A 26,419-nucleotide genomic window follows, 5' to 3' on the forward strand; every position below is an offset into this window, starting at 1 on the left:
TGACTTCACTCACTGCCCGCAACTCAGTTTCTGCTATTGCAATAAATCTCTTGGGTACAGTTCTTCGAATTTGATTCATGATAAACAGTAAACATTTTCATAAAACCCTACTTTCAAACGTAACTCCTGTTAATGTACTTGTTCCATACACTCAATAATTCATAGAATCGGCCCATCGTGCCTGTGCCGGCTCTTTGAAAGAGCTTTCCAATTAGTTCCACTCCCCTGCTCTTTCCCCAGAGCTCTGCAATGTTTCTCCTTCAAGTATTTATTCAATTCCCTTATGAAAGTTACTGTTGAATCTGCTGCCATTGCCCTTTCACATTCCAGATCACAACAACCCACTATGTAAAAAAGATTCTCCTCATCTCCCCTCTGGTACTTAGACACCAAACTGCAAAAATATAATGCTAGTTATGTGAGGTGCGCTGGTCAGGTGGCACATGCAGAACACCACATATCAAACAATCATGGACAAGCAACTCATGATCATCCAATACTCTTTTACTACATGTGAGGCTCCACCAGTGCGTGACATCTCACCAAATTTACCCTGTAGTGTTAAGTATGTGTATTGTATTGAACAATTAACACAAAGACTTAAACGTATAACTCAAACAGGTCTTTACTGGTTGGAGGTAGGGACTATACATAGGTCTTTACTTCATGCCCACAGGCGGGAACTGAGGGGGATCAGTACCCACAGTACTATTTATACCCCTATGGCCAGGAGTGGTACTGCGTATCACTACGCCCAACAAGTAGTGCAGTCCTGTCCATAGGTTCAAAGTAGCACACATATTACATACACAACATTCCTCCCTTCCTAGCTTTACAGTCATCTCCCCATTTAACATAACGTAATAACATATATACATATATAACTTCAGGTTTACATAACAGAATAACATAGATACATAGATAACTTCATGTCAAAACAGATCACAGATTCAGTCTCTGCGGAAAACAGTTCACAGATTCAATCTCTGTGGTGGAGTCGGTTCACGTTGCTGGAGTGACTCATTCAATAGTCCTTCCATGGATTTAACAGTTTGAACTTCCGAACTGAATTGGCTCCGTTCGGAGGGACCACGTGTGTGATCTGGTAGAGGTAATAATGGTTCAGATGGGTCATCTTCTGTTTCGACTTTTCCTTTTCTGCTTCTTGGAGACTCTCTGGGCTCCACTGTCAGCTGCCAGCTGCATGCGCAGTTCCTCCTTCTCTCCCTCCTTTTTCCGTAGTAGAGCCACCTTCTCCCGATGTTCCGTAGACTTTCGGTGCTCCTCCATGATTTCTGTATGGTGGGAGTCGAAGTTACAAGTTGGGCAGGACAGGACATAGTAATATTCGGTGTTGTCCTGATCTAGGCCAGCGAGAGGGTCTTCTATTTCCTCCATACCCAGCTGGGCGTTAGCCAGCTTTTGTTCCAAGTCCAGACATCTTTCCTGAAGAGACTTCTTCATGCGTACCTCTTCATCCAGCTTTTTCTGGGCTTTCAGCAAGTCGTTTACTAATGACCTCATTTGAGATTTTACTACTTCAACTTCTTTTGGAGATTGATTGATCGGACTATTCAATCCCTCTACCGGAGCAGCTGTTTCAGCGGTCTGTTGTTCTACGTTGACGTGAGTCAGCGTACTTTTGGCATCCAAGGGCTGCTCTGTTGCAGTCATCTCAGTCTGTGTTGCCACCTCAGCTCTTCCAATAACCTTTGAGAGCTCCGAACCCCTTTCGTTTGAATATTGAAGTTCGTGTTCAAGTTTTTCCCATTTCAGAGTCCTGTCCTTCAGCATATGCAGGAGTTGGCTGACCGTTAACTCCTCTGACATCAGACGTTTTGTGTGCTCCTGCTCCATTTTCTCCATCAGCTGCTTCTGTTGTCTTTCCAGATTCTCCAACTCTATATCAAAGAACTCTTTCGTTGCATTCAACTCTTGCTCACAACGGCGAAGCATTTGTTCTAATTGCTGTTGTAGTTTGAAATGGAGTTGAGTTCGAGCCCGGTGTCCCTCAGAAATGGGCACATCAGTAGACTTGCCAGACTCAGAATCCACAGTTAAACTATGTTGTTGTTGCTCAGTGGAATTCTGTGCTGAAACTTTGTCTTTTGCACCTGAGTTGGGCTTACCATCATCCGTTCCAGAGTCTGGGCCGACTATCTTCACCGAGTTCTCACTCGTTATTGTTTGTAGGAAATGCCAGTCCATATTCATTTTCCTAATCCACTCCCGTCCTAGTAGTGGAGAACCTCCTTCAGATATCACATATAAGTCCATTATTTGACTGTCTTCGCCCTTGTGGACCACTGCAACCTCTATTTTCCCGATGGGGTACACTCTTTGCCCCGTGTATGTTTTCAATATAATCCCCGTATCCTGTAGGGGAATATGTTGGAATAACTTTCCGTAATCTTTCTTATTTATGACCGTCAATGCCGATCCAGTGTCCAATTCCAGTTTTACTTGGACTCCTTCTATCTGAAGAGTGACCCAAATTGTCTGGAGGTCTGCACCCTTACCAGCGTTGAGTACTCTTAAGCTAGCCAGTTCATTACAGCTTAAGCTAGCCAGTTCATTACTGCTAGCGTCTGAATCGGACTCCTGTTCGGTCACCTTGTGTACCTTTGCGTATTTTCCTTGCGGTGACTTCTTGTTGCTGGTCTTCTTCCCTGACCTGCATACTCTAGCTATATGTCCAAGCCTACCACAAGTTCTACATTCTTGGTTTTTAAACCAACACTGGTTCTGATCATGCGTTGTCTTTCCACAACGATAACATTTGCCAGAACTCACACCCAATTTGTGTGCACTGAGCTCCGGTGACCGTAGCTGCATTACTGCCGTGCCTCTCGCTGCGGCTTCGTGTGCTGCTGCCATAGTGACCGCCTTCTCAAGCGTCAGCTCATTCTCCTCGAGCAGTCGCTTTTGTGTATCCTGTTTAAATAAACCACACACAAATTTGTCTCGTAGTGCCTCTGTCAGTCCCGTTCCAAACTGGCAATATTTCGCTAATTTACGCAATTCCAGCAAATAATCAGCATTGCTTTCATGCTGTAGCTGCCTTCTGTCGTAAAATTTAAATCGTTCCGCTAGCATCAGCGGCGTGGGGTTTAGATGATCTTTCAGGACAGTAACAATCTCATCGAACGTCTTATCCGCCGGTTCATCTGGTGATAACAGGTGTTTCAATTGCCCATATGTCTTCGCACCCATTAAATTTAATAATGTTAGAGCTTTATCTTGGTCATGAATTTTATTGGCCTTACAATAATTTTTTACTCTTTCAACATATATGGCCCAATCTTCGAGGTCACTATCAAAGGTGCTAATATTCCCGTGTTTAGGCATTGTAGATTTGCAATTTCTCAGATTTTATTTTGTTTACTTGTTATCAAAGATGGCGGCTTCCCGCTCTTGCCGTCGTCCTCCGCCCACAAAATGGCGGTTTTCCCGCGCTTGGCGGTCTTCACCCGTCCCCCGACGCCGTCTCCCTTCAGCCCCCGAGTGCGGCCCTTATCTTTGGTTCCGATCGCTGTCCCGCGCTGCGCCTCGCACTTGAAGCGGCTCCCGGGCTCTGGCTTACCCGCTCGCGCGTTTCACCGCGGCTCTTATCAGGGATTGCGATCGCCCTTATCTTCTCCAACTTCCCCAGCCCTGTCTTTGCAGCCAACACTGCACGGCTTACCCCACCACCTAGGTTGAACAAGGAAACTGCAGAAAGACTTCTGTCAGTCGCTGGAAGCTGTCAGGATGTTTGCTGCACTCCAGTGCTCAGTCGCTGATGGAGGCTTCAGAGTCCTAAAGCCTGTCGCTTCTAGTGGGGTGGTGATGTTTGAAACCTCTCTTCAACTGCCGCAGGGTAAGAACCTGACTCGTCGCCAGTGTTAAGTATGTGTATTGTATTGAACAATTAACACAAAGACTTAAACGTATAACTCAAACAGGTCTTTACTGGTTGGAGGTAGGGACTATACATAGGTCTTTACTTCACGCCCACAGGCGGGAACTGAGGGGAGATCAGTACCCACAGTACTATTTATACCCCTATGGCCAGGAGTGGTACTGCGTATCACTACGCCCAACAAGTAGTGCAGTCCTGTCCATAGGTTCAAAGTAGCACACATATTACATACACAACATGTAGTACCCAATTAGAAGACAGACAATGCTTCATCCTGTGCTCATTCACCCCAGACACAAGTGATAAAGGTCGAGGATAACTAAAAGAAAGAAAAAATAACCAAGTTAGAGAAACAATCGACTGGTTGGGACATTTTCAGAAACTGCTCAAGCTCATTTCTGCAGTTTATGGTGTCACTTTGGCCACTCTTGTTGGCCATACACAATAATTGTCCTAACTCAAAGACATTTTTGCACTAAAAGTTTGAATCACCCAATAATTTCAATTAAGCAAAGTAAATAACATAGCAAAGTGGGAATTTAGCGCTAAAAAATTTGAATATCGGGTACTTGTAGGTATGGCTATATATCTTATTCTTTCTTTATTGAATGTAACTATGTTTCTGAGAGCTGCAAAGGGAAATAAGAAGTCACAGGATTAAGTATTGTGTCAGCATTGTACTAGCGTTGAGTTATGTGCTCAGCCTATACAAATAGATGTAGTTTACTGGGAACATCTCGATTTCCAGGAACCCATGGCTGCAGCACAGATAATAAGGTTAATGATTTCAATGTTATTGTACTTTTACCTGGTCTACGTAATCGAGGAATGGGAGATCATAAACAGATTCATAACTTGCAGAGGTTTTGCCCATTTGCTCACATTAACTTACAGTGAAAGCTCTTTACTTTAATAGCTTTATGTGTAGTTATCATCTCTCATCCGGTTTATTTAAAATATTTGGGACTATGATAGCAAAGTGTGGTGAATGTTGGCTACCGTTGATTTTGTGGTCATGTTGAGAACCTTTCAACCACGTTCGAGCCAAAATGCACTATTCAATGGAGTGGTGATGCTAGTGTGACTTCACAGCTGCTAGCTTTCTTTAGGTCAGAAACAACTTGCATTTATATAGTGAAGGTGAAGCAGCGATTTACTTGTGCTTCTTGCAATTTAATATACTGTATTCGCTGCTCACAATGTGGTCTCCTCTACATTGGGGAGACCAAATGCAGATTGGGTGACCGCTTTGCGGAACACCTCCGTTCAGTCCGTAAGGGGGACCCCGAGCTCCCGGTGGCCTGTCACTTTAATTCACCGCTCCATTCCCACTCAGACCTCACCGTCCTTGGCCTCTTGCATTGTTCCACGGAAGCTCAGCATAAGTTCGAGGAACAGCAACTCATCTTTCGATTAGGCACTCTACAGCCCTTTGGACTCAACATAGAGTTCAACAATTTCAGATCATAACCTGGGCCCCTATCACACATATATATATATATATTTTTTTTTTTATCCACACTTTTTGTTTGGCCTTTTTTTCTTCCCTCCCACATGGCAGCTGTCCTTCATTCTGCCAGCACAATTCACACTTCATCTAGAGTCATCCTTTGTTCCTTAACCTGTCCCATTACCACCTCCTTTTGCCTTGAATATCTCTTAATGTCTCTCAATGTCTCTTAATCTCTCCTGCTTTCTATCCTATCACTGACCTTCCCTTTTTTTCTTTCATCCCCTCCCGCTTTTCCCAGCCCCTAAACTTGCTTTAAAATCTATTCCATTTCCTGCTTTTTTCCAGTTCTGACGAAAGGTCTTCGACCTGAAACATTAACTCTGTTTCTCTCTCCAGGCCTGGCCTGCTGAGTTTTTCCAGCGTTTTCTGTTGTTACTTCGGATTTCCAGCATCCGCAGTATTTTGCTATTGTCTTTCCTGTCCAGAGGATGCCCCCAAATTATTTAACAGTAGGGTTTTTTGTTTTTAAATTATATTATCTTCCTCCCTCACTATTGAGTTTACCACACTATGTACCTTTCTTATTTGAGAAATCTGATTCTACCAACGAACCAAAGCAGAAGACTGTGTAAAAACAGACCATCCCTTGTATCTGGTACTGTTTGAATCATACGTGAATCCTGTAAATGCAGGATGTAGGCCAAGTATGGACTGCATGGTGAAGGAGGTGATATTGGAGAGCTGGGCAGACTGGATGATGCAGTGAACTCATTTCTGATGAGGGGCCACGGCAAAACTGCAGAATCCACTGAAGTGGATTTGGAAATCCCTTTCTTTCCGGGTCATATTTAGCTGATTCCAAAATGGTTGTCTTGTGATTCCCAGAATCTAAAATGGCTTCACAGGTTGATTGGAGTACTTGGATGATGGCTAAATAAATATTTGGAATACGATGATCAGACCTCATTTCTGAACACTTACGTAAAATTTCATAATTTAATTGTTTCCATGCGTTTCTTAGTTTGGACATGTTCAAGAAAACATACAGGAGCAGTAGAGGGTAAAACAGTGTATTATGCAGGAAAAGTCTGATTGTGATGAAAAAGCACTGAGTAGCTGGTCTAAAGTCTATATTAAAATAGCACATTACATGTGTAAACAGCAAATATCTCCCATACCAATGGTGTATGTGTACTGAAAAATGATATATAGCTGCTGGATAAGTTGTTTCAGCCTTTTTGTGGAGTATATATTTACGTGCAGGAGATGCAGGCTATTTCCACAGGTTCTATTAAAGAGAGACTGGCGACAATATGCTGGAGCACAAGACATGTTGTTAAATGAGAGTCGGCGTGTAAAATAAACAGTCAGCAAACAGCAGAGCACAAGTGGAATGATATCTTTATGTATTTTTTTAAATACTGAGGAATCAATAGATTGAGGTTGTACATGTGTTTTATATTTTCTGATAATAAATCTGTTGTTGCCAAACTTCTTATTATTAAAAATGCACCAGGGTTTGGATAGAAATTACTAATAAAATATGTGTTCTGATTTTATTTTTTTTTGTCTTCTGATAATTTATTGTAGAAGAAAACAAATTACCTGCTATGTTACCACATGAAATGAAACAGAAAAAGAAGTGGAATGAAAACAGAAACTGTTGGAAATAGATAGCAGATCCATCAGCACCTGCAAAGAGAAAAGACGTTCATTTGCCATTTCTCTTCTCGGCACTGACAGACCTTCTGTGCATTTCCTGTTTCTTTATTTCAGATTTTCTTTTCTCTCTATGAAAGAAAAGGTGGGCCTTTTCTGATCTTTTCGGGACTTGGCAGGAATGCTGCTTTTGCAATTTAACAGGAATATTATTTTAAACTATGTTTATGTTCTAGTACAAAAAGGAACTTGGCTGCTGCGAAATGAATCTAACTTCACAATACAATCCATCCATTTTCATTATATAAATGAGCTTTTGGAGATTCTGTCATATACATTCAACTTTTGTTTTGCTTCAGGCACAGGTTAACTCAAGCATGTACGCTATTTGTTTATCAAACACACGTGTTGTGCATTTAGTATCTGCTCCGACAGATTTTACTGAGTTGAAATATATATAAAATACCCATTGGCTATTAATTCTATGTGCAGTGATCTTCCCGGAAGAGTGGCAGCAGAGTGGGTAACAGCTGAAAATGGTTTTTAATGGGGCTATGTCATAAGTATGTATACCTTTTTTCATTTGTCTACAAATGCTTCACGCAGTGACAACAGCACACCTTCGTATCACTTGTGTATGATGCCATTGTGATCAGCACGACACACTGCTCCTCTGTTCACCCCCCTTTGTTCCTCTGTCCTGTGCCTGTGGTTTGTAGAGACACTTGCTGCAACATGTGTTAAAAACCATCGCATTCTACTTAATTTAATTTTTAATGTCACAGACTTAATAACTAGCTGAACTGAAACAAATCAGATTTTGAAGAGAATTGTATCCCATATGATCAAAGACCACAAACTTGCATTTAGTCTGTCGCTTGGAATTTTTCCATTGATTTGGTGTCTATGATTTGCCAGGCTGAACGCAAAATTTTTTCAAGTCCACTTGGAACATGCTTTGATATCTATAAAGAGTCAAGAAAATTGTAAAAACTTCACCATCCCATGGTAGGAAAAGAAAAGTTTTGATATTCTTTCATCCCTCAATTATTGTTTTAACAAATATGTGTTTGATGCTGGCAAGATAAGGAATTGACTGTGTTGGGAGTGGAATATTTCCTGGCTTTTTTATGCACTCCATTTCTGCATTGGGTTTAAAGCTCCGCAGGTCCCCCTTAAACAATTACAGTGATATCCTTTAGACATTAACCGCAACCTCAGAAAAGCACATTATTGCTGCAGTGGTTCGACATGGTTAGTGTGCGTGTTTTAGACAGGCATTCCATGCCGTTTGCACTCAAAGTTCTGAGCTTAGCTCAGCTGTGTAGCTTCAGGTGTAGATTTGGACAGTGCAGGGAGCACATTAGTGGTGGGCGTGAAAACTTTAAAGAGAAGAGGGTAATTAAAGGGCAGCATAAGAATAGAAGGGTGAAAATACTGAGAGCCTTAGAAAAGGCTCAGAAGTGATCTCAACCCGTAAGTTACATTTGCCACAGCTGAAGGACGAGAGGGGAGCTAAGACGTGAAAGATGAAGGGAAAGGAAAGCCAAAGTGAGAGTAGGCAGACACCCAGCACCTGCCTGATGCCAGCTGAAGTGGAGCCAGTGCTGTATCAGGTGCTTGTAAGGAGGGTGATCCTCTATGGTTCTCTACGGCACCATCCCACAGGCAGTATTGCAGCATGCCTACAAGGAGGTGGAGGCAAGTTTCAACCCGCAGCCGACCATTACTGTCAGAATGACGTATGAGGAGAGATTGTGTCGCTTGGGCTTATACTCACTGGAGTTTAGAAGATTGAGAGGGGATCTCATCGAAACCTATGAAATTCTGTCAGGCCTGGACAGACTAGATGCAGGAAGGATGTTTCTGATGGCCGGGGAGTCCAGAACCAGGGGCCATAGTCTAAGGATAAGGGGTAAGCCATTTAGGACTGAAATGAGGAGGAATTTCTTCATCCAGAGAGTGGTGAACCTGTGGAATTCTCTGCCACAGAGGGCGGTGGAGGCCAGTTCATTAAATATATTCAAGAAAGAGTTGGATATATTTCTTAAGACTAAAGGGATCAAGGGATATGGGGAGAAGACAGGGACAGGGTACTGAATTTGGATGATCAGCCATGATCTCATTGAATGGTGGAGCAGGCTCGAAGGGCCGAATGGCCTACTCCTGCTCCTATTTTCTATGTTTCTATGTCACTGGATGTACTAGCCTTATGCTGCATGTTAGCTGCAAGTATTCTCATGTGCAACCTGACAATCTCACATCTGTACTTCCTTCTCTTCTCCTAAGCATCTCAGATGGGCGGGGAGGGTGGGGGGATTCCCATTAGAAACCCACTGGTGCTAGTTGGCCCGGAAATTCGCGAGGTCGGGGGCTTCCTGCGGGTGTAAGCCCCCGACCTGCACTTACCTACCGCGCCGGCCGTTGAGCTGTGGGCCCCCGTGGGATTCCAATCCTGGGCCTGCTCCAACTGCCGGCACGCAGTGCTTGCATATCCCAGGGGCGCAGTTAGTTCGATGCGTCCCCTGGGATCACGTGGGCCATGGGGAGCCAATCGGAGCAGGGAATGCTTCATTCATAATGTTTGACAGGAAGGGCTGTCAAACTTATAAATACTATGAGCCCCAAAACATCACTAAATCTTCAAATAATTTTTTTTTTAAATCACATTTTTTAACTAAACTATAAATTACATGAAATAACTATTTTAAACAATAATTTAAATTAAAAAAAAAAAAAATTATTTTCTAAAGGGGCTAAAAATAAACTTACCTTTCTTTAAAGTATTTAAAAATAATAAACCTGTGGAAATTTTTTTAAATTTTAATTAAATCATCACTTACCTTGTAATAAGCAGGCCATGCGACTGCTTTTTATATGTCTAACTTCGGGAGACTTACCCTCCCATGAAAACCTGCAAAAAAAATGTAAGTTCGATGCACACGCGCAGCCTCTCCTGCGCATGCGTTCGACCTCTTAACCCCTTCGTTCAGGGGAACGGAAGTGCTGGTTTCCCGTGTATGCGCAGTGCATGCAGGAAGCCGGCACTTCCATTGGGCCTACGGGTGAGTACCCCGTACGTACTCACCCGTGGAGACCCGATGTTCTGGGCCATGATGCTGGAGACAAAATTAAAATAGAACAATTGACACAAATGCTCCAGAGAATCGAGGTGTTAGCAGAAAAAAACCCACAAAAAAATGACTGAAATGCACTGGTTTCTGAACAACATTGACATTGGACAACTATTTCACAGGCATCCTAGGGAAAACAAAGTCCTGCATCTGCACCTGCATCAGGAAATGAGATGCAAGATATCCCCGTTCCATTGACATGAAGAGCCCACTTGTTTGAAGTGAGCACTTCCTACATCGGTGGTCCCCATGGTCCAGGAAACTCCATTGTGGTACAAGGTGGGCAGAGTTTCAATGGGACAGAACGCTGGCTCATTTTACACCACTGAATGGGCAGTCGGCAACAATAAACCCAGGCTACGTACTCAGAGATGACTCCTTTGGGGAGGGTTGCAGCTGGACTGGTAGAGGTGGAATAATGTGATGCCAAATTTAAGGTTTAAACATTGGTTGAATGAAAGCTTCAGCTTATTCAAAGTATTTCAATTGAGTCAAATGATTTTTTAACCGAACTTGTTGGATCCATTCAGGGCCGTCTGAGGCGTACACCTTAAATTCTGTTGCTGCCTCACAGAACTCATGTCAACATTTTATCACTTTTTCTCTGGAACAGTAAAGAAACTTTGAGAAAATAGTCATTTTTTATTGTTGCTTTTGTTTGGGGGAGGGTGTGGTCAGAGGCTGATAATGAGACTAATCCACAAATAGCAGTCCCAGCAGCTGTGGCATCTCTGGGTTGAGTTCCAGGGAGCATCTCACTCACAAATCGACCATACTCCAGCCTTATATTTTTGGTACTACTCAAGCTTGTGTTTAGCTAGAACTATAGATTTTAAAAAGGGCAGGCTTGGTGACCATAATGATATTGCCTCATGGGCAGCATTTACAAACTGAGACCATTATTTAGCATTACTTTGTCACAGGGTGATATGATTCGACAGTTCGTTTCTGGTTTTAAATATGGAAAATAGAAAATTAATTATTCGGCCATATAGGGACACAACAACATTTTAAACTTCCGCTTTTTTGTTAGTCACCTGTTTCTCCTTCTCGCCCCCGCCCACCACCCCCCCACCCCCACTGCCGCCTCCCCCCCCCCCCATCCCATTGCTCCTGGCTTCTGACATTCGGAAGCTGCTACAGAGCCTTAGGGGAAGGTATACAGGTCAGGATTAGATGGGGACACCAGTTTGTGTACCCTGCTACTAGAACAAAAGAAATCTTCATCTACAGGCAGAGGACACAGCTAAAGTATTAAATGAGTCCTTTGCATCTGTCTTCACAAAGAAAGCGGGTGATGTGAAGGTTACACTGAAAGATGGGAGGGAAGGTATGGATAGAATAGTAACAGATAGAGAAGAAATGCTAAAATGATCAGCATTACTGAAGGTTGGTAAGTCACCTGATCTCCAGATGGATTGCATCCTAGGTTGCTGATAGAAGCAAAGGTAGAAATAGCAGAGGCATTGGTCACAATCTTTCAAACCTCATTGGATACAGGAGTGGTGCCGGAGGACTGGAGCGTTGCTAATGTTATACCACTATTCACGAAAGGGGAGAGGGATAATCCAGGAAAATACAAGCCAGTCAGCCTAACATCAGTGGTGGGGAAGTTATTTAAAACCATTATCAGGGACAAAATAAATTTTCATTTGAAAATACATGGGTTAATCAAGGAGAGACAGCATGGATTTGTTAAAGTCAAGTTGTGTCTGACTAACTTGATTGAATTATTTGATGAGGCAACAGAGAAAGTTGATCAATGTAGTGCAGTAGATGTATATATGGACTTTCGGAAGGCATTCGACAAGTGTGACACAGGAGGCTTATTAAGAAAATGGAAGGCCATGGAATTAAGGGGAAAGTGGCAGTATGGATACAAAATTGGCTCAGTGACAGGAAGCAAAGGGTGGTGGTGGATGGATGTTTTTCAGATTGGGAGGTGGTTTGCCAGTGGTGTTCCTCAAGGGTCAGTTTGTCAGTTTTGTGTCCATAAATATTTTCAATTTTCATAAACGACCTAGACTCGAGTGTAGGAGCAGCATTATAAAGTTTGCAGATGATACGAAACTTGGCAAAGTAGTGATGGGAATAATTATAGGTTTCAGGACGACATAGACAGGATGGTGAAATGGGCAGAAACATGGCTTATGGAGTTCATTGAGAAGTGTGAAGTGCTGGACTTTGGGAGGACTAACATGGAAAGACAGTATACTATAAATGGCATGATCTTGAAAAGTGTAGATGAGCAGCGAGACCTTGGTGTCCATATACACAAATCCTTAAAGGTGGCATGACAAGTTGGTAAGGTGGTTACCAAAGCAAAATGGTTACTTGGGCTTATAAATAGAGGAATAGAATATAAAAACAGAGAGATCATGCTGGAACTTTATACATCACTGGTTAGGCCTCAGCTGGAGTGTTGTGGACAATTCTGGGCACCACACTTCAGGAAAGGTGAAAAGGCCTTAGAAAGGGTACAGAGGAGGTTTATCAAGATGTTACCAGGGATGAGGGACTTCAGTTATGAGGAAAGGTTGAAAAAATTTGAACTGTTCCCCTTGGAACAGAGAAGGTTAAGAGGTGACCTAATAGAGGTTCTCAAGATGATGAGAGGTTTTGATAGAGTAAATAGAGAAAAACTATTCCCTCTGGCGAGTGGGTCAATAACTAGAGGTTATAGATTCAAAATTATTGGCAAAAGATCTAGAGGGGAGACGAGAATTTCTTTCACTCAGAGAGTTGTGGGGATCTGGAATGCTCTATCTGAAAAGGTGGTGGATTCTGATTCCATCAATAATTTTAAAAGGGCGTTGGGCAGGTACTTGAGGATGCGGAACTCACAGGGTTACAGACAAAAAGCGGGATGTGGGACGGAGCATGACTGCTCTTTCAAAGAGCCAGCTCAGGCACGACGGGCCAAATGGCCTCCTTCTGTGCTGCAAGTTTCTATGATTCTATGATCCATTGTAAGCTGATTTTTATCTGAGAAGAATTGAAGTTTAACCAACGTTCGAGGAGTAAGTTGGTTTTACTAATTGTGCCTGTATTTAGAACATTTGCATTAATATTTATTATGGGAACTTCTGCTCAGTCACAAAGCTAACCTTTCTGTTGAGCAATGAAGCCATCATTTCTTCAGGGTTGTAGCAGCTCACTGCCATACAGCTCCAAGGAGAGGTGAAAGCTCCTCCAGGTGGCTCAGGGAGTGTATTAATTCTGGTAGATATGAAATACTCAGTAGGTAACTAAGGAATACTTAATTATATTCCACTCCTGGGAGCGAGCTTCTTAACTTGAGCATGACTTCATCACCTTTGAGATTTTCAGTCTATCTTATTCATGGGGAAAAATCACTTGATCCTTTGATTATCCTTTTTCTATTTTAACCAGTTCACAAATGTATCCAGCAACATTTTAAAGCACATAATTAATTTTAGTGAGATGCTCTGACCTCAAATTTCACTCCCAAATCCTGTCACTTGAAAATGCCCACCGCCACCCCCGCCAACCACCCCCCCCCCCCCCCCCCCGCAGCCTGGACCATGTATTTTATGGGCAGTCACACCAGTGTTGGTACAGTATAAGTACGTGTCTCTGTGGTTGTACTGCAGTCCCATTTCCTTTCTGCTGGGTGGCCCTATCAACAGAAAAGTGATGTGATTCCCTTCTGAGGTGGCTGCTTATCTGGATGCTCAGGTTCAGGATCTGTGATAATGTAACTCCCACAAACCTTGGACCTCTGCATCTGAAAGGCTGCTTCTTGTGATGTTTGCTCAGTGTTGACGCAGTGTTGAGAACTGAAGCTCCTTATCTGCTTTATTCATTTTGTTTCCCATTGTCTGGTTATTTCTCCTCATTTCGGTCTCCTTGTGCCATGCACCATTTTGTGGCCATAAGGTTGGGCAGACCAGATATTCACAGGTAGCTGTATCACTGACTGCTGGGAGATATGTGTGAGTGGCCCAGGTTATGTATTTCATGAAATAACAACCAAAAATGCTGGAAGAACTCAGCAGGCCAGGCAACATCCATGGAGAGAAATTAGAGTGACGTTTCGGGTCTAACCCTTTTTCAAACTGGAAAGGAAATAAAATAGATCGAAGGCAGGGCTGCGATAGAACAAAAGAAGTAAAAGAGACATTAAGAGGTAAACTGAAAGTAATGAAGATGAACAAGGTTGAAGAGCCAAATGGAGATCCCGTCGTAGAGAAGAGCAGAACTTCTTCAAGGTAGGCATTCCTAGAAGAGGTGTGGCAGTGAACCAAACACTAGTACGATAGCAAAATACTGCAGATGCTGGAAATCCGAAATAACAACAGAAAGTGCTAGAAAAACTCAGCAGGCCAGGCAACATCCGTGGAGAGAAATTAGAGTGAAGCTTCGGGTCGAACCCTCTTTCAAACTGGAAAGGAAATAAAATATTCCAGTTTGAAAAAGGGTTAGACCCAAAACTTCACTCTAATTTCTCTCCACGAATGTTGCCTGGCCTGCTGAGTTTTTCCAGCATTTTCTGTTGTTATTTTGGATTTCCAGCATCTGCAGTATTTTGCTATCGTATGTATTTCATGATTTTGTTTTTCACCCCTTCGTACGCCTTCACTCAACAACTCCCACCAGTGGCCCAGCCGAGATATGGAACTCACCACTTGGGAAAATTGGAAGTTCCTTTTAGTCTTCATGTGAGCTGTTTCTTTAAAGTACCCTATGAATTACAGTGCAAAACTAATCTAATCTGCAGATTTGCTACCACTTGTGTACAGATAGCTCAGAAAGAAAATTCAACAATTAACACTCATTAGCATGAAATACAAATGTCTGCATTGGGCACTATGTCTGATTGGCGGTCCTGGGAATGTGAAACAAGGGCTACTGTGTACAGACAAGCATGCTTTGTATATGGTAATCTGTCTTTCCTCCTTTCTTTTGATAGATGAGTGCAACTAAAAAACAGCAAGTCAATTATGTGTGGCTTAAAAGTATCAAAATGCGTTCTGTGTAATGTTTGAATCGGTTTTATTTGGGGTGGGAGCGTCAGTTTTCTGAGGAGCTTTTTCACAGAAGAGAAGATTGGGTTCAAACCTTCTCCTCCCTCCTCCTCCACACCCAGCCAAAACATTTATGGAAGTAGATAAAGAAGGATTACAGAATATTCTAAACTTTAATTATTTGTTTTTTGCAACAGTTTTTAAGTAAGCCACTGCGAGTTTCTGCTTTCCTCCAGTGAAAGCTAACAAGTCCTGGGCATGTTCTTCTGTTACATTGAACAATATCAAACGGCACCTTTAACCGGTTTGTTTTGTTTAAAAGGCACCATTTTCAATAAGTAAACACGATGAGGCAAACCTTGGTGTTTAGTGAGGGTGAAGAGCTGTGCAGCATTTTTGTTAAGATCATGTGCTCAAATTACATAACAATGTGTTTTGACCAGATTTATGTCCATTTGTTTGGAAACAAACAAAAGATTTATTTGCTAAACACTTTTTCATGACGGTGAGACCCTTTAAGAAATAATGCACTTTCCAGAATTTGAGAACGGGCATGTAGATGTGAGGGACAGAACTTGGGTCAAGACCTGATCTTCGGAACTCCCTGGTGCAGTTTTAATTGTAACCATAACAACAACAGCTTCTTGTAGAGCACATTTAATATAGCAAACCATTCCAAGGCTCTTTACAAAGACGAGCTGGACACTGAGCAGGAGTTTGGGAGGATGATTCGAGTTTTTGAGGAGGTTGTTTGGAGGGGGCTGTAGGGTTCGGCTTAGCACAGAAAGCTAGAGTTGGAAGACTGCGGATGTCAGTAGCAGCGAAGGGGTGGAGAAGGTTACAGAGGTAAGCTGCAGCAAGGCATGAAGGGATTTCCAGACAAGAGATCATTCACATTATTTTTTTACCAATTGAATTCCTAGATTTTTAGTGGGTGGTGAATCAGTAAAAACCGATTTCCTCCAACATTTGGGAAAGAAATACCCACCAAAGTTTCCCACTGTTTCCTTAACAAAAATCTGGCTTCATGCTGTACGTGCCGTGCTGACAGCATGAATGTGACGTGCATGCATCTGTGAACCCAATTTTTAGCAAGAAAAGAAACAAAGGCTGTGGGCATTTTCTAAGGGAACGACGTGGATCTTGTGAGGACGATGTTCTTTGTATTGCAGCAGACTCCAGTCTCTCATTCTTAGTTCCGTGTGGAGAAAGGACACCAGTGTACTGATCGTCCCCGCAACACTGAGATCATCAAAGGCTGACTTAGGTCATAAGCCAAGACATTGTTCATTAAAAGTCAGCTCGCAACAGTTCCTTTATGCATAATCTCTAGTTATTTTCATTAGCCCACCATCATAGTGGTAGGTACGTGGCTGGAGACACAACAACAAACATAGATTCTTTAAATTTTTTATAAATTAAAAGTTACAATCAAGGGGTTAAGTGAGTGTTTGATGCTGAGCCCCATTAAAATGGTGTCCATGAACTGTGTAAATAATTGTGAGTTGTCATTGAGCTTAAATGCACCTTATTAAGTCCCTTGTTAATTTTCTTGAGTTTCTTCAATATTCAAAATAAAAATGTATTGTTACTGAAGTTAGCTGGGTATTGTGGTGGGGGAATGGGGAGATGGCAGAGCCCATTACGGAATCACAGTTTCTGCTACTGTTTGTAGATGTTATGGTGTTTTTTTTGGTCTTTCACAACTTTCCAAAAAGTGAGTGATACTCACACTTGGACGTAGCAGAGAGCTCTATGCTGCTGACGCTCCAGCACAGTGTCTGAGCATCTCTTACCGAGATGCTGGAAGTGAGGGTTTGGACTTGAACGTTTACCAGTTCGAGCACTGTAATCAAAATCTGGCTGAAAGAGGTTGTCTTGAATATGATTCGCTCCTCCACATTTTCTCATCACAGGCATGAGAGATAGCTTAGATTCAGGAGCTAATTCACGCATACCTTGAGGAGCTTGGGTGCAAATCTGCGATCTGATAGAAAATTTGTAGACATATTTTGGTCACAGCTGCTTCTAGTGTTTCTCACATCGAGGCGCACAGCTGCGTTTTTAGTAATGGAGACACCGCAGTATGGCTGCTGAAGTGGCCAAATATTTGCCTGAAAGATGTGCTCTTTAGAACAATGAGTGGTCAGCCATTTGTCGTCCGATGTTGGTTTTGAGCCAGTATACATGTACATAGTGCCAAAATGAGTGACGTTACACGTGCATCCTCTAACAGTCTCTCTCCGGCCATCTGTTAGTTTATGTGTTGTACATAGCACAGTTAGCTTGCATAGCACATTTGACTGAACTTTCTTTAACTGGCTGTTATTCTATACATCAGGGAACGTTAACTCTGTGACTGAATAGGTCTGTAATTAACAAAAGCGGATGTATGTTGCGAGGAGTGTCAAACCTGAGCAATATACAAAACACAAGTTGCATTTTCCTTTTGTCCCGCAGAAATTGCCAAGGGAAATTAACAACTTGTATTAGTAAAATAAGGAAAGTATTTTTCTTCGCAAGAATGTAATGAAATGTACAGTAATAGCAACATCCGTTCTGTTACTATGAGATTAAAGCTGTGTTGAATTAGATGAACAACCAGTCATTTAGCCAAAAGGCTTTGTTTGTTATTTATTTATTCATTTGTGTATTTTACAAATGATTGAGAGACATAAGCTGTAAATTATATTTGTATGAAAATTCAAAAAATATGCAGTGGAGTGTTTAACTAAGAGATTGCTTTCAGTAAATTCTAACCTTATATCATATTGATTATTTAAACATTTTATACATATTTAAAGTCCTGGACAAAAATACTCTACAGAAATTTTAAAATGCCATCACTTTAATTTTAATAGAATGGAATCTATGATTATGATTCATTCCAGTGTAGGGAACGGTAGCATAGTGACCGCAGCATTGTGGTTGACTCTTAACGGCCCTCTAAATTGGCCTAGCGAGCCACTCGGTTGTTAAGAAAGCGGCTCACCACCACCTTCTCCAGGGCAATTAGGGATGGGCAATAAATGCTGGCCTTGCCAGCAACACCCACATCCCGAGAATGAATAAAGAAAACCATAGAACTCATTCAACTGATTGATTCTTCATGAAAACTTTAGAAAGCTCTGAAATACTACGGGTTAGAAAGATTACTAGAACTGAGGACAGTGATAAAGTAAATGTGGGTGCAGTTTAGGTGCCTTTTGGGATAATGGAGAAGACTCTTAAATGGATAGTGGATTATCTACAAATTATTATTGTTCATTTAAACTGGCGTAAATACTTGAGAAGGACGTGTAAATAATACTATAGATGCCCTCTACCCAAAACATCCAATTTTATAAATAGTCACAAAAGTGAGAAGCCATTACATTGATTGGTTTTCAGTGCACTTTTTAAATTGAGCCAGTTCAGCAGAATACCAAGCAGACTAGCACTTGGAAAGTTAAGGGTGAGGACCATTGACCTGCAAGGGGGAGTCTCTTCATGGCAACCTCTACCCCTTTGAAAACTCAATTACGATTAATTTTAACATCCCTTTTTTCCCAGCTAGTTCTATCAATGTTTTACTTAATCAATGAGTGTGATGACACTAAGGGCTGGATTTAATCAATGGGGGCGCGTTGGAGGCGGGACTGCTGGCTGTCGGGTTTCAGTCCCGCCCCCAACAACATCTGGCCAACCCACGCTATTTTCCATTGATTGACCTTGTTAAGCCCGCCCTGCAGGCTGAGCCAGCCAACTAAGGGAAAGCCGGTGACAGAGGACGTCAACGTATGACGTTTCATCTGTCGAGAATTTTTGACAGATGAATTGTCAGCGTTTGACAACTTTGAAAAGCTGTCAAACACTGACAATCTCGATTCTAAGGTGAGCCCTTGCACAAGACTCACCAAAACCTCTTTCCTCAGCAGAAATTAAATGGCTGCTGCATCCAAGAATGCAGTAATTACAGCTCAACAGGAGCATGGATGGAAAAATCATGCATGGAAGTCTAAACCCTGGTACCTCATCCATGTAAGTCTACACCCTGGTACCTCATCCATGGAGGTCTACACCCAGGTACCTCATCCATGGATCTCCATGCTGGTACCTCATCCATGGAAGTCTACACCCTGGTACCTCATCCATGGAGGTCTACACCCTGGTACCTCATCCATGGAGGTCTACACCCTGGTATCTCATCCATGGAGGTCTACACCCTGGTACCTCATCCATGGAAGTCTACAACCTGGTACCTCATCCATGGAGGTCGACACCCTGGTACCTCATCCATGCAGGTCTACACCCTGGTACCTCATCCATGGAGGTCTACACCCTGGTACCTCATCCATGGAAGTCTACACCCTGGTACCTCATCCATGGAGGTCGACACCCTGGTACGTCATCCATGGAGGTCTACACCCTGGTACCTCATCCATGGAGGTCTACACCCTGGTACCTCATCCATGGAGGTCTACACCCTGGTACCTCATCCATGGAGGTCTACACCCTGGTACCTCATCCATGGAAGTCTACACCCTGGTACCTCATCCATGCAGGTCTACACCCTGGTACCTCATCCATGGAGGTCTACACTCTGGTACCTCATCCATGGAAGTCTACACCCTGGTACCTCATTCATGCAGGTCTACACCCTGGTACCTCATCCATGGAGGTCTACACCCTGGTACCTCATCCATGGAGGTCTACACTCCGGTACCTCATCCATGGAGGTCCACACTCTGGTACTTCATCCATGGAGGTCTGCACCCTGGTACCTCATCCATGGAGGTCTACATTCTGGTACTTCATCCATGGAGGTCAACACCCTGGTACCTCATCCATGGAGGTCTACACTCTGGTACCTCATCCATGGAGGTCTACACTCTGGTACTTCATCCATGGAGGTCAACACCCTGGTACCTCATCCATGGGGGTCTACACCCTGGTACCTCATCCATGGAGGTCTAAACCCTGGTACCTCATCCATGGAAGTCTACACCCTGGTACCTCATCCATGGAAGTCTACAACCTGGTACCTCATCCATGGAGGTCTACACCCTGGTACCTCATCCATGGAGGTCTACACCCTGGTACCTCATCCATGGAAGTATACACCCTGGTACCTCATCCATGGAGGTCTACACCGAGGTACCTCATCCATGGATCTCCACCCTGGTACCTCATCCATGGAAGTCTACACCCTGGTACCTCATCCATGGAGGTCTACACCCTGGTACCTCATCCATGTAGGTCTACACCCTGGTATCTCATCCATGGACGTCTACACCCTGGTACCTCATCCATGGAGGTCTACACCCTGGTACCTCATCCATGGAGGTCAACACCCTGGTACCTCATCCATGGAGGTCGACATCCTGGTACCTCATCCATGGAGGTCTACGCCCTGGTATCTCATCCATGGAGGTCTACAACTGGTACCTCATCCATGGAAGTCTACACCCTGGCACCTCATCCATGGAAGCACACAATATGGTACCTCATCCATGGAGGTCGACACCCTGGTACCTCATCCATGGAGGTCTACACCCTGGTACCTCATCCATGGAGGTCTACACCCTGGTACCTCATCCAGGGAAGTCTACACCCTGGTACCTCATCCATGGAGGTCGATACCCTGGTGCCTCATCCATGGAGGTCTACACCCTGGTACCTCATCCATGGAGGTCTACACCCTGGTACCTCATCCATGGAGGTCTACAATCTGTTACCTCATCCATGGAGGTCTACACTCTGGTACTTCATCCATGGAGGTCTGCACCCTGGTACCTCATCCATGGAGGTCTACACTCCGGTACCTCATCCATGGAGGTCTACACTCTGGTACTTCATCCATGGAGGTCTGCACCCTGGTACCTCATCCATGGAGGTCTACATTCTGGTACTTCATCCATGGAGGTCAACACCCTGGTACCTCATCCATGGAGGTCTACACTCTGGTACCTCATCCATGGAGGTCTACACTCAGGTACTTCATCCATGGAGGTCAACACCCTGGTACCTCATCCATGGGGGTCTACACCCTGGTACCTCATCCATGGAGGTCTAAACCCTGGTACCTCATCCATGGAGGTCTAAACCCTGGTACCTCATCCATGGAAGTCTACACCCTGGTACCTCATCCATGGAAGTCTACAACCTGGTACCTCATCCATGGAGGTCGACACCCTGGTACCTCATCCATGGAGGTCTAAACCCTGGTACCTCATCCATGGAAGTCTACACCCTGGTACCTCATCCATGGAGGTCTACACCCTGGTACCTCATCCATGGAGGTCTACACCCTGGTACCTCATCCATGGAGGTCTACACCCTGGTACCTCATCCATGGAAGTCTACACCCTGGTACCTCATCCATGGAGGTTTACACCCTGGTACCTCATCCATGGTGGTCTACACCCTGGTATCTCATCCATGGACGTCTACGCCCTGGTACCTCATCCATGGAAGTCTACACCCTGGTACCTCATCCATGGAAGTCTGCACCCTGGTACCTCATCCATGGAGGTCGACACCCTGGTACCTCATCCATGGAGGTCGACATCCTGGTACCTCATCCATGGAGGACTACGCCCTGGTACCTCATCCATGGAAGTCTACACCCTGGTACCTCATCCATGGAGGTCGACACCCTGGTACCTCATCCATGGAGGTCGACATCCTGGTACCTCATCCATGGAGGTCTACGCCCTGGTACCTCATCCATGGAAGTCTACACCCTGGTACCTCATCCATGGAGGTCGACACCCTGGTACCTCATCCATGGAGGTCGACATCCTGGTACCTCATCCATGGAAGACTACGCCCTGGTACCTCATCCATGGAGGTCTACACCCTGGTACCTCATCCATGGAAGTCTACACCCTGGCACCTCATCCATGGAAGCATACAATATGGTACCTCATCCATGGAGGTCGACACCCTGGTACCTCATCCATGGAGGTCTACACCCTGGTACCTCATCCATGGAGGTCTACACCCTGGTACCTCATCCAGGGAAGTCTACACCCTGGTACCTCATCCATGGAGGTCGATACCCTGGTGCCTCATCCATGGAGGTCTACACCCTGGTACCTCATCCATGGAGGTCTACACCCTGGTACCTCATCCATGGAGGTCTACACCCTGGGACCTCATCCATGGAGGTCTACACTCTGGTAACTCATCCATTGAGGTCTACACTCTGGTACTTCATCCATGGAGGTCTGCACCCTGGTACCTCATCCATGGAGGTCTACATTCTGGTACTTGATCCATGGAGGTCGACACCCTGGTACCTCATCCATGGAGGTCTACACTCTGGTACTTCATCCATGGAGGTCAACACCCTGGTACCTCATCCATGGATGTCTACACTCTGGTACTTCATCCATGGAGGTCAACACCCTGGTACCTCATCCATGGAGGTCTACACACTGGTACCTCATCCATGGAGGTATACACCCTGGTACCTCATCCATGGAAGTCTACACCCTGGTACCTCATCCATGGAAGTCTACAACCTGGTACCTCGTCCATGGAGGTCGACACCCTGGTACCTCATCCATGGAGGTCTACACCCTGGTACCTCATCCATGGAGGTCTACACCCTGGTACCTCATCCATGGAAGTCTACACCCTGGTACCTCATCCATGGAAGTCTACACCCTGGTACCTCATCCATGGAGGTCTACACCCTGATACCTCCTCCATGGAGGCCTACACCCTGTCACCTCATCCATGGAGGTCTACACCCTGTTACCTCATCCAAGGACGTCTACACCCTGGTACCTCATCCATGGAGGTCTACACCCTGGTACCTCATCCATGGAAGTCTACACCCTGGTACCTCATCCATGGAGGTCGACACCCTGGTACCTCATCCATGGAGGTTTACACTCTGCTACCTCATTCATGGAGGTTTACACTCTGGTACTTCATCGATGGAGGTCTACACCCTGGTACCTCATCCATGGAGGTCTACACCCTGGTACTTCATCCATGGAGGTCTACACTCTGGTACCTCATCAATGGAGGTCTACACTCTGGTACTTCATCCATGGAGGTCTACATCCTGGTACCTCATCCATGGAGGTCTACAACCTGGAACCTCATCCATGAAGGTCTACACCCCAGTACCTCATCCATGCAAGTCTACACCCTGGTACCTTATCCATGGAGGTCTACACCCTGGTACCTCATCCATTGAGGTCTAATCCCTGGTACCTTATCCATGCAAGTCTACACCCTGGTACCTCATCCGTGGAGGTCTACACCCTGGTACCTCATCCATGGAGGTCTACACCCTGGTACCTCATCCATTGAGGTCTAATCCCTGGTACCTTATCCATGCAAGTCTACACCCTGGTACCTCATCCGTGGAGGTCGACACCCTGGTACCTCATCCATGGAGGTCTTCACCCTGGCACCTCATCCATGGACGTCGACACCCTGGTACCTCATCCATGGAGGTCTACACTCTGGTACCTCATCCATGGAGGTCTACACCCTGGTAGCTCTTCCATGGAAGTATACACCCTGGTACCTCATCCATGGAAGTCGACACCCTGGTACCTCATCCATGGAGGTCTACACCCTGGTACCTCATCCATGGAGGTCTACACCCTGGTACCTCATCCATGGAGGTCTACACCCTGGGACCTCCTCCATGGAGGTCTACACCCTGGTACCTCATCCATGGAGGTCTACACCCTGGTACCTCTTCCATGGAAGTCTACACCCTGGTACCTCCTCCATGGAGGTCTACATCCTGGTATCTCATCCATGGAGGTCTACGCCCTGGTACCTCTTCCATGGAGGTCTACACCCTGGTATCTCATCCATGGAGGTCTACATCCTGGTACCTCATCCATGGAGGTCTACACCCTGATACCTCATCCATGGAGGTCTACATCCTGGTACCTCATCCATGGAGGTCTACATCCTGGTACCTCATCCATGGAGGTCTACATCCTGGTACCTCATCCATGGAGGCCTACACCCTGTCACCTCATCCATGGAGGTCTACACCCTGTTACCTCATCCATGGAGGTCTACACCCTGTCACCTCATCCAAGGACGTCTACACCCTGATACCTCCTCCATGGAGGCCTACACCCTGTCACCTCATCCATGGAGGTCTACACCCTGTTACCTCATCCAAGGACGTCTGCACCCTGGTACCTCATCCAAGTGGAGGTCTACACTCTGGTACCTCATCCAAGTGACAGCTATTCATTTGTGAGGCTTGGCAGTGAGTGTGAACAAGCTATTTGGTCCCAGGAATTGTCCTGTTCACCCTGTGCTTGCTTACCTACATTGGCTCGTGGTCCACCCACACCTCAATTTTAAATATCTCATCCTCATGTTCAAATCCCTCCATGGCCTTGCCCCTCCACATCGCTGTATCTTCCTCCAGCCCTTCAACCCTCCGAGATCTCTGTACTCCTCAAAATCTGGCCTTTTGTGGGTTCTCCATTCCCTTCACCCCACCTTTGAAGATATGTCTTCAGCTGCCAAGGCTCTAAGCTCTGGAATTCCCTCTGTAAACCTCTTCATCTCTCTACGTCTCTCTCTTTTAAGACACTCCTTAAAATTTACCTCTTTGACCAAGCTTTTAGTCATCTGTCCTAATATCTCCTTCTTTGGCTTGGTATCAATTTTTTCTTATTACTCTCCTGTGAAGCACCATGGGATGTTTTCCTACTTTAAAGGCGCTATATTAAACTTGTTGTTATCACATCTGATTGTCAACGTACCTACCATAGTAGATCAAAATCTTCTTTTGTCTTAGGATTCATCCTTCTTTCATATTGCTTCTTTATATAATCCTGCTTTTCCATTTTAACGGGAATTGCTGGAAAGTTATCAGGAGCAGTAACCCTGGCCAATTTTATCACCCCTAACTGTGGAGCATTTGTAATTCCTGACTGGCACCATGGATGGATTGGGGTAAGAGCAGAGATTGAACGTAGGACTTTTCTGGTCTGTGTGTTTCGGTTACTTACTGAATAAACTTGTTGAACTATGCGGAGCTGGACAACAAGAATATCTGTACTCATTAAAAATGCCTACGCCCATGCTAAATCCTCAAAGTGAAGTCAATTGTAGTCTAAAAAGGTTTGTTAGCATAAGATTCACTTAAAGGTGCCAGTTTAATGGGATATTGTTTACCAGACACTGGAGCGTTAAATGATCTTGACTGATCAGATAATCTGATTCATTCCTCTTTTCTGCTAAATGATTTTTTGGGATTGGGATGACATATAAAAATGCATGTTTGTGTTCTTTTTATAATAGAAGTTTACTTTTTTCCCCCTTAAAACATTGGACAGATGGCAGACTACATTTTCTATTCTGTGAATCTGCTTACACTTCAGTTGTGATTTACCAAAACTTGATCATGAGGAGAATTGACTTGAGTTTTTTTAAAAATCTTCTAGCTGGTGATGCAAAGGAAGGTTATAGTGAAAAATGGAGTTAGAAGGACTGCCTTTGCCCCATGTTATGAACAGAACTATTGAAAGCTAACCAGAGATAATAACTTGTATTTTATAAATGTATTTATGTTGCTCTCCTCACGTTGAAGAATGTTTCCGAGCATGTTCTGAGATAGAGTAGTTCAGACCAAGTAGGAAAAGAAGGAATGGTGGTGGAGATGATGGGATGGGGGGTGGGGGGTGAGGGGGGTGCATGGAAGAGATCAACCTTTTCAGAACTTGATGAAGTGAGGAAGATGACAAAGCAGTAAGATTTTGCAGGCGAGATCCAGAGAGCAGAAACAGATGTCTGAAAAATCAGCCTCCAAAGGTTTCACTAAATTTCAGATGGGCCACTAGGTGGAATGCCATAAAAGAGGGCAGTATTCCACCTCAAGAGGTGAGGTCAAAGACAACAGCATCTGATTGACTCTGCTGGATCTGTGCCTCCTACTATGTGAGTGTAGGGAACAGCTGGTAATCTGGAGTCAGAGGAGCAGAGGGTGAAGACAGATCCATGGAAGAATATTTGTTGGGGAAAACTCTGATAGAAACATAGAAACATAGAAGATAGGAGCAGGAGTAGGCCATTTGGCCCCTCGAGCCTGCTCCGCCATTCAATGAGATCATGGCTGATCATCCAAATTCAGTACCCTGTCCCTGCCTTCTCCCCATATCCCTTGATCCCTATAGAAACATAGAAGATAGGAGCAGGAGTAGGATTTTTGGTGTATTCTGAGAATGTTACTGAGATTTCTTTCTTTCAAAAGAAGCTAGACTCAATGTTATAAAAAGGTGCAAGCTCATTAAAATGAAATATA

The 26,419-nt window shown here is 44.3% G+C and overlaps 1 protein-coding gene across 5 annotated transcripts in view; it reads left to right on the forward strand.

The window, feature by feature from the left end:
* Positions 1-26,419, forward strand: part of LOC147124854 (nuclear factor 1 B-type-like) — a 557,582-nt gene that overhangs the window by 254,061 nt on the left and 277,102 nt on the right. The gene's annotated exons all lie outside the window — the stretch shown is intronic.

The sequence above is a fragment of the Somniosus microcephalus genome, chromosome 1, assembly GCF_052327205.1.
Source record: "Somniosus microcephalus isolate GS21.2 chromosome 1, FLI_Smic_1.0, whole genome shotgun sequence".
Classification (NCBI taxonomy): domain Eukaryota; kingdom Metazoa; phylum Chordata; class Chondrichthyes; order Squaliformes; family Somniosidae; genus Somniosus; species Somniosus microcephalus.